The sequence below is a fragment of the Zingiber officinale genome, chromosome 4A, assembly GCF_018446385.1.
Source record: "Zingiber officinale cultivar Zhangliang chromosome 4A, Zo_v1.1, whole genome shotgun sequence".
NCBI classification, from domain to species: domain Eukaryota; kingdom Viridiplantae; phylum Streptophyta; class Magnoliopsida; order Zingiberales; family Zingiberaceae; genus Zingiber; species Zingiber officinale.
The window spans coordinates 36,082,598-36,101,954 of record NC_055992.1 but is presented as its reverse complement, the minus strand read 5'-3'; the positions used below and the strand labels follow the sequence as shown (position 1 = coordinate 36,101,954).

Sequence of the window (19,357 nt, the reverse complement as noted above, 5' to 3'; positions counted from 1 at the left end):
CTAAAGGTTTAAACTACTTCTTCTAATTTTTCTTTCTCATTCTTCTTAAGGAGATTTGATTTTCTTCCATGGAAAATGTGATTGAGGAGATTTCGGCCATAAGAAAAGGGAAGGAGAAGGTGGTTGCAAGAAAGGAGAGGAATGTTTGCTTTAAAGGTATTTCTAATGACTTTGGTATTGTTTTCTCTAGTGATGAGCAACGGTATAGATATTCTTCTTTATGTAAACGACCTCTTTTAGGCACTAGGTTTCTTGATGTTGAAACTTTAGAAACTTTGGGGTTTAAGGATGATTTAGTTTGGTTATTTGAAAGGATAGGATGGAGTGGTTTAGTGAACATAAAATATCCTACTTATCCTAGAATTGTTTTTGAATTTTTAAGCTCAATAGAGGTTGATAATGTTCAAGGTGGGGGGAAGTTTAAATTTCGTTTGTTTAATGAAAGTTATGAATGGACGTTGGGAGATTTTAATACTTGTTATGAATTGCCAAAGAATGATGTGTGTGTGATTTTGCCCCAATTTGAGAATTCACATTTTTGGCGACAAATTTCTGAACAACCGCTATTTGATCCTCATAATTCTAGAGTTTTCCAAATTATCAATCCTATTTTTAAATATGCTTACTTATTCATGAAAAACACTATATTTGGAAGGGAGGACAAAGAGGGATCAGTAAGACTTATAGATTTGTATTGTTTGTGGGCAATGGTCGAAAATGTTCAAATTAATTCTGGTTATTTCTTTCTTAAACATTTGGCAAAATTAGGAAAATCAAATTCTACCACACCTATTATTTTGGGGATTACTTACTCAATTGGCCTTAGTATTAGGATGTGATTTGAGTGAATTAGAGGTGGTGGAGAGTTCTTGTACATTGGATTTGAATTCATGTTTAGCAATGAAAATGATTAAGCATGAAGAGCATGAATTTAGTTTATTCATTAAAAATGGTTTCCCTTTAAAATTGCCCAATCATGATTTCACTACAATTCATAATAAAGAGAATTGGTGTTTAAAGTTAGCTAGGCAACAATCTAGAGCTTTGTCATCTTTTACTCCAAGAAATGTTTCTAAGGGTAACCAAGAGATTCATAGTTTTATGTTTCAAGAACTTAATTCTGCTTTAAAGAATATTCATAGTGATTTAGATTCAACTAATGAATTTCTTGAGAATAAGAAGCTTATGGAGGAGGAACTATTTAAAAAGCTACAAGATTGTTTTAAGAGTGAAAGAGAATTGTGTGATAAGATTTCTAAAATGATGAATGCTTATAAGGCTAAAATGGAATTTCATGAAGATCTTAGAGGTTTTATGAGATTTGTGCAGGATGATATTGATAAATTGTTTGAGTATCATAATTTTTTCAGAAACAAAGTTAAATGGTTTGTTAAAGATTTTGCATTTTTATTCCCTGATTTTCCTGATTTTCCACCTCCTCCACCATATTGATTTCATCGGGACGATGAAAAGTTTAAGTCTGGGGGGGTGTCATGTACTGTTTAGTTTGGTTTTCAGTTTTTAGTTTTTGTTAGTTTTTCATGTTGGTTCTTATTTTCATTGCTTGTTGCTTTATTTTGCTTGTTTTTGAAATAATCATGGCAAAAAATTTTTTTTGAGAACATCAAATCTTCACTTATATGCTTTCTTGGATTCAAGTGAAATGTTAGCACGATTATTGTCTTGATTCATAATGTTCGAATGATGCTAGTAGTAAACTTTGTGTAGTTCTTTTTTCTATCTTGGGAAGCATTAATAAGCTAAGAATCTTATGGTGATGAGTTTTAGTTTTGGTTCAACCTTAAGGATTTTATCTTCACTACACTTGTGTTTGATGCTTGAATAGTTGATGTCATTGAAATAGTCATGATTCATCTTGTTTGCTTAGTACTTGGTTTCCATGGTGATTTCTTAACTTTCATTTTGGTTACTGGATGAGGCTCAAATTATTAAAGCTCATTTGGAAAAATCAAAATATCCCAACATGTGTGCTAAAAGTACATTTGTGAATAAGTTTTGCACAATGCAAACACTTATAAAATAAAAAATAAAAATAAGGGATATAAAAAACAGTTGTCATGAGTGGAATCTAGCAAGTCACCCCTTTGAGACCGAGTTAGGTTACTGGGGAAATGACTGCTTAGCTTCCCTTGAGATTGAGCACACCTTTGAGACCTTGGGTTAGTTGAGAAATATGAACCAAGTGAATGGTGAGTAAGTGCCTATCACTGGTTACTTGTCTTTCACTGGAAACACTAGGAATTCAAATTTGATGATGACTTGACTAGGACATGGATTGAAACTTGAAGGGTGTTGAGTTACTTTTACACTGTGCACAAGATTCTTATGCTTGAACCATACTTTACTTGTTTCCATGATCACGCTTGTTAATGAAACTTTTTGATAGAGTTAGGAAAGTGCACTAGGTTTTATGAATGTGTTGTAGAACATATGAATTTAGACTATAGCATTTTGCTTGAGGACAAGCAAAGGTTTAAGTCTGGGGGTGTGATGTGCGTAGATTATATACTCTTTTATGCATGTTTTTACGCATATTTACATACTTTGAGCATGCTTGATCTATGCACTTTTATACTTCCAGCTTTCCTTTTAGCATATTTACTCATTTGGTTCGGAGATCTGCTTTTTGTGCATTTTCTGTACACAGGAGTCGAAATTGGTGAAGATTATGCGTCCTCGGGAAAGCTTGGAAGAAATTGAAGGAAGAGAGCATCAGGCCGTGTACCACACACGGCCGTGTAGTTTTAACAGGAAGGGAAGAGGACACGGCCGTGTGAATCTCACACGGCCGTGTCTTGATTTGAAGAAATTAGAGGAGATGCCTTACATGGCTGTAGATCTACACGGCAGTGAGAGGCCAAGCAGGTGGTGGCCGTGTGCACCACACGGCCGTAGCATTTCGAGAACTGAAGGTCCCGGCCGTGAGTCACACTGCAGTAGCCTGGCGAGAAGGAGGCTGGACATGGCTGTGAATCTCACACTAGTGTCGTGGGCCATGTGGCGCGATTTCCTCCTCTATTTAAACCCTCCTTCATGAATTGAAAGGGATCTCTTCCCTTTGGGAGAAGGCAAGATTTGGTGGGTTCCTCCCATTCTTGGGAGGATTTCAGGGCGATCGAGGGAGTTCTTGACGATTTCGACTCGGGAGCGAGGATCCGAAGACGAGGCTTCGTAGATAAGTTTTCTCTTTCCCTTTTCTTGGTTTCTTGGATTGGGGATTTAAGAAATGCTTGTAATCTTTATTTCTTCGGGTATTCTTCCTCGATTCATGGAGTAGATCTTGTATTCTAGGATTAAGGGAGTATTTGTATGATGGATTGATGTAATCTCTTATGGATTTGCCATTTTCTTGTTTCAATGACATTGTCTTGCTTGTATCAATTAGATCTTGAATGATTAATGGTGATTTGTGCTTAATTCTCATTCTTGATTGATTGTTTGGATTTCTTGTGGACTTTGTAAAGATAAACTCTCACCCGATCATCCGAGGGATCCACGTGACAGGTGCAAGCCCGTGTAAGGACGTTTGAGAGATAATCTTGAAGAGGAAATAGGAATATTCAAGAGAGTAGGATGGATCTTATGATTAGTTTCTTGTATCTTGATAGATTAATAAGTTGTGGGCTTCTATGTTGATATCCGAGGAAGGCATAGTAATAGGTGCGCTTCTGTGTAAGGACAACGTAGGTTCACGTCTAATTGATCATATTTAGATACATTTCTCAGTCCTTAGCCGGTTATCTATTGCAAGAGAGAACCGACAACTTTCTACAAGTGTTTGGCAATTGAGGGATAAGAATTGGTAAACCATTTACATTCAAGAAATCTTACAAAGAAACCGAAACTCCTAGAATCTCCCTTTATCATAACCCAAAACACTAAACTCTTGTTTGTTGATATTTAATATTAGATTTGTTTACCTTCACTTTGCATTTGAAACAATTGGATAGTTGTTTAGCTAATTCGCATTGAGACATTTCTAGTGCTTATTCCAGTCCCTGTGGATACGATAATCTTTTATATTACTTGCGACATTTCCGTACACTTGCGGAGCGTAACAAATAGAAAATCCGATTCCAAAATTTTCTTATCAACTTAAATAAGGAATTAATCTTAATAAATTCTTTAGCAAGGTCCCAAGGCTTCCATAGTCCAAACATCACACATCCATCCCACACCTCCTTGTCGCCTTCCTTCACTGTAACTTTCCATTTCCTTTATCTGCAGTAAGAGGAAATGCAACTATAAGAGGATGCTTAGTAAGCACTATCTAACTCGCAAAACTCGGATATGCATGCGTACAAAAGGGAATCTAGAAACTGAATGCTTTAAAAGAAAAGCTGCTCATGCTCATCTAATAGCAAAGGAACTGAAATCAAAGGAATCAATACTACAAAGCTAAAGGACCGGCTGGTCATACCTGTCAAGCTAACAGAGGAATCAAAACAGACTGAAATGCTAAACATGTAAGGCTGCTCATGCTTGCAAATAGTAGTAAGAAAGTCTAAACAACATGCTAGAATAAAAGAGCTAAACTTGCTGGTTTTTAAACCTATGTGAAGCTTATTTCAGTTATTCCCAAACTTATACTCTTATATTTCAAAATAATAATCTCTTGGGCCCAGGCTTAGTACCATTGCGCGCTCCCTAATAGAAACCGAGGAAGCGAGCCACCAGTCCTACGAGGGTAAAGACCTTGGTCTTACCAGGGCCAAGCCTCGAAATTGGTCACTTGGATTTATTTAACGACAACCTCGGAAGTCGGGTACTAGCATTTTCAAATAAAATACATATTATCTTTAAATACTCCTAAAATGAAGTGCCTCGGCATTTCTTCAAACACTTGGTGTATGTTTGATCTCAAATTCTGGAATTTGGGATTAAATTAAATCCTTGGTCTTTTCTTACTTATAACTACTCAAATATGTGATCTGTTCATGCTCAATCACTCAACACGAACTAAAAACAAGTAAACTGGGATGCTAAAGGAACATCTAAAACTGTATGCTGGAGCGTAGGTAAGGCTGCCCGCGCTAATTGGAAAGCAGAAAAGGTCTAAACAGCATGGTTCAAATAAAGCTGTTCTTATTCATTGCAGTAACAGAGCAAACCAACATGGTATACTTAAAACACAGGCTCTTCATGCTCCCTAAATCAGTAACAAAACTAAAAACTGAAATACTAACATGCACAATCAAGAAGCAAGAAAACTCAACTAACGTGCTAAGGGTAAGGGGTTGTTTGTACCCCATAAATAGCAAAAGAAAATCTAACTTACTGGAATTAGACTTCTATTAATTGTCTGTTGAAAAACTCAAACTAAAGAAGGAAACAAAGATCCGAAAACTACTCCTACTGCAGGTGAGAGCACTTACCTATGTGTTCTTGAACTTATAGCTGAGAAGAGAAGCTTCTAGGGTTTCAGAGGCTTGAAATCTCGGCCTCTTCTTCGTGCCTACGGGTTCTCCTCGATGAGAGAGTCTCGAATCTGTGAAGAGCTCATGGAATTACCCCTTGGTTGGCCGCCGGAGATGAAGCCCTAGCTTTGGCTTCGTTTTCGCCCGAGCAGTGCCGTCGCACGCGAGAGAGGAGAGGATGAGAGGGTTTTGGTCGTGAGGAAATAACCCGATTCCATTTTATACCAATGGGTATTCTCGGTTTCGGTTATTACTTAAATTTATTTCGCTATCACTTTGATCATGAAACACCTGCTTGAGCGCTTGGCTATTGCGCTTTGCTTAAGTCTTGGATCGGGTCAGAGGTCGCGGGTTTGAACCTTGGCTGAACCTCTTTAGTTTTTGCAACTTCTTTCTTTTGGTAAAAATACCAAACGAATTCTGAAAATTTCATAAAAATACTCTAAAAATTCCTAAAAATCTCTAGAATATTCCTAAAGCATTTCTAAATATTTATAAGCACTTTTAGAACTCCAAACAATGAAATTTGGGGTGTTATAATTCTCCGTACCTTATAAAAAGTTCATCCTCGAACTTAGAATAATTCTGGATATTTCTGTCTCATGCTGTCCTCACGCTCCCAAGTAACTTCCTCGTGCTTCTGGTTCTGTCAGATGACTTTCACTAGTGGCACTTCTTTGCTTCTTAGTCTCTTAACTCCTCTGTCCACTATCTGTGTAGGTATGCTCTCATAGCTAAGATCCTCCTAGATCTGCACTGACTGAGGCTGAATCACTTGGCTAGGGTCGTGGAGGCACTTCTTTAGCATGGAGACATGAAATACATTGTGTATTGCTGATATGTCTTGAGGTAAATCCAGCTTGTAAGCTACCTTCCCAATCCTCTCTGTGATCAGGTAGGGTCCTACGTAGCGAGGACTTAACTTGCCATTTTTGCCAAATCTCATTACTCCCTTCATAGGAGCGACCTTGAGAAAGACTGAATCCCCTACTTGGAACTCAAGTGGCCTACGACGTGTGTCAGCATAACTTTTCTGTCTGCTCTGGGATCTTCTGGATAGCCTGAGTGGTCTCATCTATCATCTCTGTCTGAATGCCCAACTCCACTTCCATTTCTTTCCTTTCACCTACTTCTTGCCAGCAAATGGGTGATCTGCACTTTCAGCCATATAGTGCCTCATAAGGTGCCATCTTGATAGTGGCCTGGTAACTATTGTTGTAGGCGAATTCAGCTAAACACAGATACTTGCACCAACTGCCCTTAAAATCTAATGCACAAGCCCGGAGCATGTCTTCTAAAATCTGATTTACTCGCTCTGTCTGTCCATCAGTCTGGGGATGGAAGGTTGTGCTGAACTTGAGTTTGGTGCCTAATGCATTCTGAACACACTCCCAAAAATGGGAGGTGAAACGCCCATCCCTATCAGAAACAATCGACTTCGGAACTCCATGAAGTCTGATCACTTCCTTAACATTTAGTTGTGCCAACTGCTCTATAGAGTGGGACACCTTGATGGCTAGAAAATGGGCAGACTTTGTCAACCTGTCCACTATCACCCATATCGTATCGTACCCATTAGTGGTCCTTGGAAGACCTGTTATAAAGTCTATGGATATTTCTTCTCACTTCCACTCTGGTATTGGGAGAGGCTGTAGGACTCCTCCTCGTCTCTGGTGCTCTGCTTTGACTCTCTGGCATGTCAGGCAGGTACTGACATATTTTGAAACATCTCTCTTGAGTCCAGACCACCAGAATCTCTGTTTCAAATCTTGATACATCTTGGTGGAACCAGGATGCATGGAGTACGATGTACTATGAGCTTCTTCTAGAATCTTCCTTCTCAATTCCTCATCGTTGGGGACATAAAGGCGGCTCCCCTGATAGAGGATTCCACTGTCTGATACTCAAAACTCTGAATTTTCTCCTTTTTGTATCCCTTGCTTGATCTTTTGAATATCTGGATCTTCACTTTGCTTTCTCTGTATATCCTCAAGCAGGGTTGACTCTAAGGTCAATGCCGAGAGTTGTCCATAAATAATTTCAACTCTAAAGTCTGACAATTCTTCTGCAGTGGCAGTGCTAATGATGACAAGGGCATGAGGGTTGCACTGGATTTTTGGCTTAGTGCATCCGCCACTTTATTAGCTTTACCTGGGTGGTAGAGGATTTTGTTAGCTAGAGCCCTAGATCCAATCATTTGATGATTATTTTTTTGGAATTGTTGTATCATATTCTATATAAATAAAGACATTTGGTTTTTGGTTATTATACTTACTTGTATTGGTGCCAAATAAACTAAGTATAATAACGTTCTTGAGTAGAAGGTTCTTACCTATATCAATCGATTGGTTGAATCGATAGTGAGATGATATAGGGAACACTACTCTTAATTATTCCTAGTCGAGTATTAACATTCAGGGATAATGTTAATGCAATAAGACTAGCATGTAGGTCAACTCGATGACTTGATCTCACAAGTCATGGATATAGAGATATCAAGTTGACACATGGGTATGCATTGGAGAATGTATACTGAATGACCCGCCATGAGACAGTATCATGGATCGTTATATGAGTGTCATATACTTTCTCATGTGGCTATTAGTATGACTACTAGTCCTTAGACCTGAAGTCACCATGGTTCCCTACATAAGGAGTTATGTATTTTGGTTTCGCCAAACGTCACCCGTAACTGGGTGGACTATAAAGGCGATTACTGGGTATGTAACGAATTATGCAGAGGGATGTGAGTGATATAGATGGGATCTATCCCTCCTATATGACGGGAGAGACATCGGTATTCTTGATAGAGTGAGACCACGAAGTGCATGACCATGCCCAAATGAGTCAATATGGGATATTGAGCTCATTTGATTTAGTGAGTCTACTTGGAGTTCAAGATTTAGATTGATTAGAGGATGACACGGTCTATGCCTCGTATTGATCAATCTAGATGTCTAGGATAGAAGGACACTTATCATATATTGTGAGGAGTCACAATTAGTAGTCACAAGGTGATGTTGGATCTCAACATTCTTGTAACTTGGGTAGTAATGATGTATTGCTAGATACCGCTCATTACTTATGCTTCAAAATGAGTTTAGGGGCATTGCCAACGTTACAAGAACCTATTGGGTCACACACAAAGAACAAGTGGATGGAGATTAGGTTCATATGATGAACCAAGAGGATTAGATTCATTTGATGAATCAAATTGGATTAAGAGTAATCTTAATTGGGCTAATTGAGTTGGACTCAAGTTGATTCATGTGTTCAATGAGTCTAATTTAGATTATGACTCATTGAATCAATTTAATTAAATGAATTAGATTCATTATATTAAATTGGCTTGAAGTAAATGGTTGGATTAGATCAACCATGAGAGAGATTGAGTCAAGTTTGACTTGACTTGAGAGGAAGAGGAAAAAGTCAAGTTTGACTTGACTATATGCCACATCATTTGTGATTTGGCAAGATGTGGACCAATGATGATGTTCCACATCATCATGGTGTGTCACCTCATGGAGGTTACAAGCCTCCATTCCATTTAATGTGGCCAGCCACATTAAATGAGTGGGAGTTACTCATGTGGCCGGCCACTCAAGAGGTGGAAAGGGAATGAATTTTTTGATTAATGTGCATTCATTCCATCTTCCTCCTTGGATCTCTTCTAGCTCTCTCTTCTTCCTTCTTCTCTAAGGTTGCCGTGGGCTTCATGCAAGTTAGAAAAAGGTGAGTGAGTTGAGTTCCAAGAAAATAGGGTGAAGTGAAGGTCACAAAGGAGGGTACCTAGAGGAGTATATGAGATTCCTTTTTACTTTCTCTCCTTTCTCCCTTTTAAATCCTACCCGAGAGCCCTAGAAAGTGCTAGCACACTTGTGGTGCTCTCTTCTCCATCCTTGAGTGTTAGGGAACACTTCTTGTTCGCGTGGATACTACTAGAGGATTGTCTACGTTGACAATCTTGAGATCCGGCGTACCTTGGACGAGCGGGAACGCGAAGGGCTTCGCTTCAATGGTATAAAAGTTTTTCTTTTGTAGATCTACTGTAGATCGAAGTTTTAAACTCGTACTCATATTTTCTAAAGTTTTTCTTCGCATGAGATCCAGTGGCATGGGTGATTCGGGGTTTCCGCGACGCGAAAACGCGGTTTTCGTGGCCCGAAAAACCCAACAGTGGTATCAGAGCCACGTGCGAAGCGAGTACGAGTTTAGATTCGTATTTTTATGAAAAATATAGATCTATAAACTTTCTGTAAATTCATGTTTTTATAGTTTTAATGGGTATTTTTCTCGTAGAAGCGAAGCACAAGTGTTTAGACACTTGTAGGCTTCGACTACCGAGAAGGTTTTTCCGAAACGGCAATGTTTCTCCCCAAAACCTTTTGGGACAGCGGGCTTAGGCGCTGTTAGATCGCAAAGAAACCCTCGCGATGGTTAGATCGCGGGTAGGGGCGCTGCCCCTGGCCCCGCAAGGGGATTCGTTCCGCGATTGCGCCTGAAAACGCTAAACGGGACCGCCGGGAAAAATTTACTCATAAAATTGTAAAAATTATGAAAATTACAGAAAATTATGAAAAAAATATATAATTTAGAATTATATATTAATTTTGTGATAGTCATGGCCCAAAGACCCAAATTGGATTTGGAAATGTGTTGTATTTCATAATACGGCTTGTGTGCCGTTATGTGATGTGCGTGCTGTATTTATTTTATTTTATTTTCATGACCTGCGCGTCGTGCCTTTCTCTTATATTCTGGTTGTAAATTAGATTTAGACTCGAATGTAACTCGAGTTTCAAAATTGTAATGTAAATTTTGAAGCGGTGGAAGGTCCACTCGAGACGAAGTTACGAGGAGGGCGCGAGCAACACGAGGTGGTCAAAGGAAGGAGCTTGAGAAGCTGTTGACCTTAAGTTGACCATCCGATCTTCTCATTGGCTTGAGAAGATCGTAGTAGGGCCATGACACAATCACAAAATAATTTAATTAATTGCTTATATGTATGTGATGCATGTTTAATTAAGTAGTTAATTAGTGCCTAGCGATTAGATTAGATCTAAATCGTGCACATGATGCACCCCACGATTAGATTAGATCTAAATCAAGTATTTGATACGCATCATCATTTAGATTAGATCTAAATCGCGTCAACTCGTAATGCCTACCATGACGTGATACCTACCACTACCTCGATCACATGTTGTTGTTGAATCTGCCAAAGCAGAGCAACACATACTATCTTGGTAGGGTATGGAGGGACAATTTTGGTCCCGCCTATCAACGCATGGGTGAGTACAATTCAATTATATTGAGTAACTAGTTAACTCAATTGGATCGAGTTTAAACTATAGGCATTATCCAATGGTTGGTAGATAGGTCAAAATCACGTTTATATTAACTCTCAGGCGTATTAGCCAAAGCTAACTCGAGTTTTAATATAAATGCGGATCTTGATCCTATAAACAAGAGTTGCATAGAGATGTAATTGGTAATCGTTACCTACCGATCATACTAAGTCTTGGGCGTATTAGCCAAAGCTAACTCAAAGAGTTAGTATGATGTGGATCTTGTCCCACATGAATTATAGAATTCAGTGGGAGCATCATTTAGTTAAAGGCCTAATTAAATGATTAAGAATATGATATTTATTTCTGCATTTATTTTTGTTGTAGAATTTCCATAACGTCAAACACGAACAACTTCTCTCTACGTTATGTCCCTAAGAAGGACAAGCTCAACGGAGCAAATTTCCTGGACTGGTATAGGAACCTGAGAATAGTTCTCACCCAAGAACGTAAACTGTACGTTCTGAAGCAGCCCATTCTGGAGGCTCCTCCTGCCACTGCCACGCGAGCAGACCGAGATGCTTACAAGAAGCATCAAGATGACGCATTAGATGTGTCCTATCTTATGCTCGCGACCATGAACTTTGAGCTTCAGAAGCAACATGAGTTGATGAGCGCTTACGATATGGTTGAACATGTTTGTCACCTATATCAAGGACAAGCAAGGCACTGGAAGAGGAACTCCAAAGAATACCTGGAAGATCTTAAGAATAAGAGAAATAAGATTTCTACTTCAGGTATACATGTTATAGAAGTCAACCTCTCTATTTCTTCATCGTGGGTATTAGATACCGGATGTGCTTTGCACATTTGTACTAATGTACAAGCGCTGAGAAATAGCAGGGCATTGACGAAGGGTGAGGTAGACCTACGAGTAGGCAATGGAGCACAGGTTGCTGCTATTGCTGTAGGAACTTACTATCTATCTCTACCCTCTGGGCTTGTACTAAAATTAGATGATTGTTGTTATGTGCCTGCCTTGACTAAGAACATAATTTCAGTTTCTTGTTTGGACAAGAAAGGATTTTCGTTTACAATAAAGAACAAATGTTGTTCCGTCTATTTAAACGATATGTTCTATTGTAGTGCACCTCTGATGAACGGACTCTATATTCTAGACCTTGAGAGCCCTATCTATAACATTAATACCAAGAGGTTCAAGTCAAATGACATGAACCAAACCTACCTCTGGCACTATCGCTTAGGTCATATAAATGAAAAGCGCTTATCCCAGCTCCATAAGGATGGTTTGTTGGACTCATTTGATTTTGAATCATATGAGATATGCGAGTCATGCCTACGAGGCAAGATGACCAAGACTCCCTTTAGTGGGCATAGCGAGAGAGCAACTGATTTGTTAGGACTCATACATAGTGATGTATGTGGCCCTTTCAATGTTGTTGCTAGAGGCGGTTATAGATACTTCATCACATTTACTGATGACTTCAGTAGATATGGTTATGTGTACTTGATGACACATAAGTCTGAATCCTTTGAAAAGTTCAAAGAATTCAAGAATGAAGTACAGAACCAGCTTGGCAAGAGTATTAAGATACTTCGATCCGATCGAGGTGGAGAATACCTTAGCCATGAGTTTCGTGACTACCTAGCTGAGTGTGGGATTCTATCCCAACTCACTCCTCCTGGAACACCACAGTGGAATGGTGTATCCGAAAGGAGGAATCGTACCCTATTAGATATAGTACGATCTATGATGAGTCACACAGATCTTCCGACATACCTTTGGGGCTATGCTCTAGACACGGCAGCTTTTATACTCAACCGAGTTCCATCCAAGGCCGTGATAAAGACACCATATAGGATATGGACTGGGAGAGATGCCCAGGTGTCTTTCATGAGGATTTGGGTTGTGAGGCTTACGTTCGACGTCATGTCTCAGACAAGTTAGGACCCAAATCTGACAAGTGCTACTTTATTGGATATCCCAAGGAAACTAAGGGATATTACTTCTACATTCCCAGTCAGCACAAGGTAGTTGTGGCAAAGACTAGGGTCTTTCTAGAAAGAGACTTTGTTTCTAGAAAGACTAGTGGGAGCGCGTTCGATCTTGAAGAAGTTCAAGATGCGAACAATAGCACTGATGCCTCGATGGAAATTGAACTGGAACCACAAAGTGTTGTGGATGATGATGTTCCACGAAGAGTTGAGGAACAACAACCAGTTCAAGTAGACATACCTCTTCGCAGGTCTGATAGGGTACGTCGTCAGTCTGAGAGATACTCATTTCTCTTGTTTGACCATGATGACGTTATGCTCATAGAGGATGAGCCTACCACCTATCAGGAAGCTGTGATGAGACCAGATTCCGAGAAATGGCTAGAGGCCATGAGATCCGAAATGGAATCCATGTACACCAACCAAGTATGGATTTTGGTTGATCCACCTGAAGGGGTAAAACCCATTGGGTGTAAGTGGGTCTTTAAGAGAAAGACTGACATGGATGGACTTATCTATAAGGGTCGCTTGGTAGCTAAAGGTTTCAAACAGATTCATGGTATTGACTATGATGAAACCTTTTCTCCAGTAGCGATGTTTAAGTCTATTCAGATCATGCTTGCTATTGCAGCCTACCATGACTATGAGATATGGCAGATGGATGTCAAAACAGCGTTTCTAAATGAAAACCTACTCGAGGATGTGTACATGACACAACTTGAGGGTTTTGTAGATCCACAACATACTAGCAGAGTATGTAAGCTGCATAGGTCTATTTATGGACTAAAGCAAGCTTCTCGGAGCTGGAATCTTTGATTAGATGATGCAATCAAACAGTTTGGTTTCATCAAGAACGAAGATAAACCTTGTGTCTACAAGAAGGTTGTAGGGGACATAGTTGTCTTCCTCATATTGTATGTGGATGACATACTGCTCATTGGGAAGGACATCCCTATGCTTCAGTCTGTCAAGACCTGGCTAGGGAGTTGCTTCTCAATGAAGGACTTAGGTGAGGCATCTCGCATTCTAGGGATACAGATCTATAGAGATAGATCTAAGAGATTGCTTGGCCTAAGTCAGAGTACATACATTGACAACGTACTCCTTCGGTTTGCCATGCAGAACTCCAAGAAGGGATTTCTGCCGATGTCACATGGTGTGAGTCTTTCGAAGACTCAAGGTCCCTCTTCTAGAGAGGAGAGAGACCGCATGGATCAGATCCCTTATGCCTCAGCCATAGGATCGATCATGTACGCCATGCTATGTACTCGACCTGATGTCTCGTATGCTTTGAGCATGACGAGCAGATACCAGTCAGATCCAGGTGAAAGTCACTGGATATCGGTCAAGAATATTCTTAAGTACTTAAGAAGGACTAAAGAATATTTCTTGATATATGGAGGCAATGATGAGCTAGCTGTAAAGGGTTACAGTGATGCTAGCTTCCAGACCGACCAGGATGACTATAGATCGCAGTCGGGGTTCGTGTTTTGCATTAATGGTGGTGCTGTGAGCTGGAAGAGTTCGAAGCAGGACACAATAGCTGATTCTACGACAGAGGCCGAGTATATTGCTGCATCAGAGGCAGCAAAGGAGGCAGTTTGGATTCGCAAGTTCATCACTGAACTTGGGGTGGTTCCTAGCATTGCTGACCCTATTGAGCTCTATTGTGACAACAACGGAGCTATAACATAGGCGAATGAACCTCGCTCACACCAGCGGACCAAACACATACTACGGCGCTTCCATCTCATTCGAGAGATCATCGAGAGAGGAGATGTGAAGATTTGCAGAGTACCTACAGAGGCTAACATCGCAGATCCCTTGACCAAGGCTTTGGCACAGAGGAAGCATGATGGTCACACTAGGTCATTGGGGCTTAGAGCCTACACTGATTGACACTAGTGCTAGTGGGAGATTGTTAGCTAGAGCCCTAGAGTCAATCATTTGATGATTATTTTTTGGACTTGTTGTTTCATATTCTATATAAATAAAGGCATTTGGTTTTTGGTTATTATACTTACTTGTATTGGTGCCAAATAAACTAAGTATAATAACGTCCTTGAGTAGAAGGTTCTTACCTATATCAATCGATTGGTTGAATCAATAGTGAGATGATATAGGGAACACTACTCTTAATCATTCCTAGTCGAGTATTAACATTCAGGGACAATGTTAATGCAATAAGACTAGCATGTAGGTCAACTCGATGACTTGATCTCACAAGTCATGGATATAGAGATATCAAGTTGACACAAGGGTATGCATTAGAGAATGTATACTGAATGACCCGCCATGAGAAAGTATCATGGATCGTTATATGAGTGTCATATATTTTCTCATGTGGCTATTAGTATGACTACTAGTCCTTAGACCTGAAGTCACCATGATTCCCTACATAAGGAGTTATGTACTTTGGTTTCGTCAAACGTCACCCGTAACTGGGTGGACTATAAAAGCAATTACTGGGTATGTAACGAATTATGCAGAGGGATGTGAGTGATGTAGATGGGATCTATCCCTCCTATATGACGGGAGAGACATCGATATTCTTGATAGAGTGAGACCACAAAGTGCATGACCATGCCCAAATGAGTCAATATGGGATATTGAGCTCATTTGATTTAGCGAGTCTACTTGGAGTTCAAGATTTAGATTGATTAGAGGATGACACGGTCTATGCCTCGTATTGATCAATCTAGATGTTTAGGATAGGACACTTGTCATATATTGTGAGGAGTCACAATTAGTAGTCACAAGGTGATGTTGGATCTCAACATTCTTGTAACTTGGGTAGTAATGATGTATTGCTAGATACCGCTCATTACTTATGCTTCGAAATGAGTTTAGGGGCATTGCCAACGTTACAAGAACCTATTGGGTCACACACAAAGAACAAGTGGATGGAGATTAGGTTCATATGATGAACCAAGAGGATTAGATTCATTTGATGAATCAAATTGGATTAAGAGTAATTCTAATTGGGCTAATTGAGTTGGACTCAAGTTGATTCATGTGTTCAATGAGTCTAATTTAGATTATGACTCATTGAATCAATTTAATTAAATGAATTAGATTCATTATATTAAATTGGCTTGAATTAAATGGTTGGATTAGATCAACCATGAGAGAGATTGAGTCAAGTTTGACTTGACTTGAGAGGAAGAGGAAAAAGTCAAGTTTGACTTGACTATATGCCACATCATTTGTGATTTGGCAAGATGTGGACCAATGATGATGTTCCACATCATCATGGTGTGCCACCTCATGGAGGTTACAAGCCTCCATTCCATTTAATGTGGTCGGCCACATTAAATGAGTGGGAGTTACTCATGTGGCCGACCACTCAAGAGGTGGAAAGGGAATGAATTTTTTGATTAATGTGCATTCATTCCATCTTCCTCCTTGGCTCTCTTCTAGCTTTCTCTTCTTCCTTCTTCTCTAAGGTTGTCGTGGGCTTCATGCAAGTGAGAAAAAGGTGAGTGAGTTGAGTTCCAAGAAAATAAGGTGAAGTGAAGGTCACAAAGGAGGGTACCTAGAGGAGTTTATGAGATTCCTTTTTACTTTCTCTCCTTTCTCCCTTTTAAATCCTACCCGAGAGCCCTAGAAAGTTCTAGCACACTTGTGGTGCTCTCTTCTCCATCCTTGAGTGTTAGGGAACACTTCTTGTTCGCGTGGATACTACTAGAGGATTGTCTACGTTGACAATCTTGAGATCCGGCGTACCTTGGACGAGCGGGAACGCAAAGGGCTTCGCTTCAAAGGTATAAAAGTTTTTCTATTGTAGATCTACTATAGATCGAAGTTTTAAACTCGTACTCGTATTTTTGAAAGTTTTTCTTCGCACGAGATCCAGTGGCATGGCTGATTCGGGGTTTCCGCGACGCGAAAACGCGGTTTTCGCGGCCCGAAAAACCCAACAGATTTCACAGTCATAATCTTTAATCAACTCTAGCCACCTGCGCTGTCTCATGTTTAAGTCTTTCTGGGTAAAGAAATACTTCAAGCTCTAATGGTCGGTGAAGATTCTGCATTAAACTCCATGCAAATAATGTCACCAGAGTTTTAGTGCAAAGACCACAGCTGCCAGCTTAAGATCATGAGTAGGGTAGTTCTTCTCATAGTCTTTGAGTTGTCTGGAAGCATAAGCTATAACCTTCCCCTCTTGCATGAGAATAGCTCCAAGGCCCATCTTGAAAGCATCACTGTATATGTCAAAACTCTTGTCACTCTTTGGAACAGTCAGAATGGGAGCACTGGTTAGTCTTTTCTTCAATGCTTGGAAACTTTGCTCACATTTGTCTGACCATTCAAACTTCTTGTTCTTCCTAGTTATGGCTGTTAGTGGAGAGACTATCTTGGAAAAGTCCTCCACGAATTTCCTGTAATACCCATCTAAACTAAGGAAACTTCTGATCTCCCTGGCGTTCTTGGGTCTACACCAGTTGTTGACTGCCTCTATTTTGGCAGGATCCACCTGGATGCCTTCTTTAGAAATGATGTGACCTAGAAACGCCACCTGCTCTAACCAAAACTCGCACTTTGAGAATTTGGCATAAAGCTGTTTTTGCTGTAGGGTCTGCAGTACTATCGTCAAGTGCGTGTCATGCTCCTCTGGGGTTCTTGAATAAATCAGAATATCGTCGATGAACACGATGACAAATTTGTCGAGGTATTCTCTGAACACTCTGTTCATTAAATCCATGAAGACCGCAGGTGCATTAGTCACACCAAATGGTATGACCACAAACTCGTAGTGTCCATATCTGATCCTGAAAGCTGTTTTGAGTATATCACTTTCTTTCACTTTCAGCTGGTGATATCCCGAGCGTAAATCTATCTTCGAGAAAACTATGTCCCCTCTTAGCTGATCAAAGAGATCATCTATTCTGGGAAGAGGGTACTTGTTCTTAACTGTTACTTTATTCAACGCTCTATAATCTATGCACATCCGCATAGATCCATCTTTCTTCTTAACGAACAACACTAGAGCTCCCCATGGTGAATGACTGGGACAGATGAAACCTTTGTCAAGCAGCTCCTGGAGTTGTTCTTGTAGCTCTATCAGCTCTGCTGGAGACATCCGGTACGGAGCTTTTGAAATTGGACTGGTGCCAGGAACCAACTCAATTTCAAACTCCACTTCTCTGTTGAGAGGTAGTCCAGGTAGCTCTTCTGGAAATACATCTGGATACTCACAGACTACCCGAACATCTTCCTGCTCGGGTCCTTTTTGTTCTTCTGTATTCATAATGTATGCAAGATAACTAGTACACCCTTTAGCTAACATCTAGTGAGCTGTTAGGGAAGAGAGGAATTTCTGGGTCTTCCTCTTCGGCACTCCCGTGAACTCAAAGGATGGTTCACCTTCTGGGCTGAAAATCACTTTCCTTCTGCGACAGTCCACCGAAGCACTGTACTTGCTGAGGAAATCCATACCCAGAATAACGTCGAAATCCTGCATCGCAAGGACTACTAAATTAACATATAGCTCTCGGTCTGAGATTCTGACTGGTACAACCCGAAGCCATTGGTTGGACTCCATGACTTCCCCAGAAGGTAGGGTTGTTAAGAACTTGGAGTTCATGCTCTCTATATGCACCTAAAATTTCTTGGCAAAGGGCACTGATATAAAAGAATGGGTCGCCCCAGTATCAAATAATACAATAGTTAAATGCTGAAAAATAACTACTTGACCTGTTACGACCGTGGAGGCACTAGCAGCTCCCTCTTTAGTGAGGGAGAATACTCTGGCACTAGCTGGAACTGGTGGGGCTTCCAACCTTCCTTGACTGAGCTGAGGTTCGTCCAGAGTTGCAGGCATGTAGTGTAACTGAGGCTTGCTCCCGTATGGCGCTGCCTGTTGCTGAGGTGCTTTGAGCTTGTTAGGACATGTCTTAGCCAGGTGTCCTTCTTGACCACACAAATAACATCCAGTCATACCCAAAAGATAGGCTCCTGGATGTAGTCTCCCACATTTAGAGCAGGGAGGGAACTTGGCCTGCTTGTCTACTGGACCTCCCTTTTGGTTGCCTCCTGTATTCCATCGTTTTCTTTTGTTATCCTTGCCCTTCCAGTTCTGCTTACTTGCCTGGGGTTTCTGACTTCCTACTGTCTTGTCCTCTATCTTGACTGGCTTGAGTTACGTTTGTTGTGCCTTGATGTTGTTCAGATAGTGCTCAGCGACTAATGCCCTGCTGACCAGCTCTTCACCAGTCTGTGGCCGGTGAGTTCCACTACTCACATTAAGTGTTATTTCTGGTCTCAGCATTCAGAGCATCAGTCTGACTCGTTCCTTCTCTGCACTCACTAACTCTGGGCAGAGACAAGCTAGCCTGTTGAATCTTTTGACTGCTTCTTCTACTGGCAGGTCACCTTGTCTGAATTCTATGAACTCCTCATAATGTTTATTGGTGATCCGTTGGCGGAAGAATTCTTCGTAAAACTCTCTCTCGAAGTCAGCCCAGCTCATCTGGTTAGTTGTCCTCTTGTTCTTAACTCTCTCCCACCACATACGAGCATCTCCGAGATAGGCAGAAGGAGGCACACTTGACCTTCTCGGCTTCTGGCCAGTCAAAAAGCTCTATTATGCTCTCCAGTGTCTTGAACCAAGCC

The 19,357-nt window shown here is 40.5% G+C and overlaps 1 protein-coding gene across 1 annotated transcript in view; it reads right to left on the bottom strand.

Moving 5' to 3' along the window:
- Positions 1-19,357, bottom strand: part of LOC121972344 — a 136,673-nt gene that overhangs the window by 7,179 nt on the left and 110,137 nt on the right. The gene's annotated exons all lie outside the window — the stretch shown is intronic.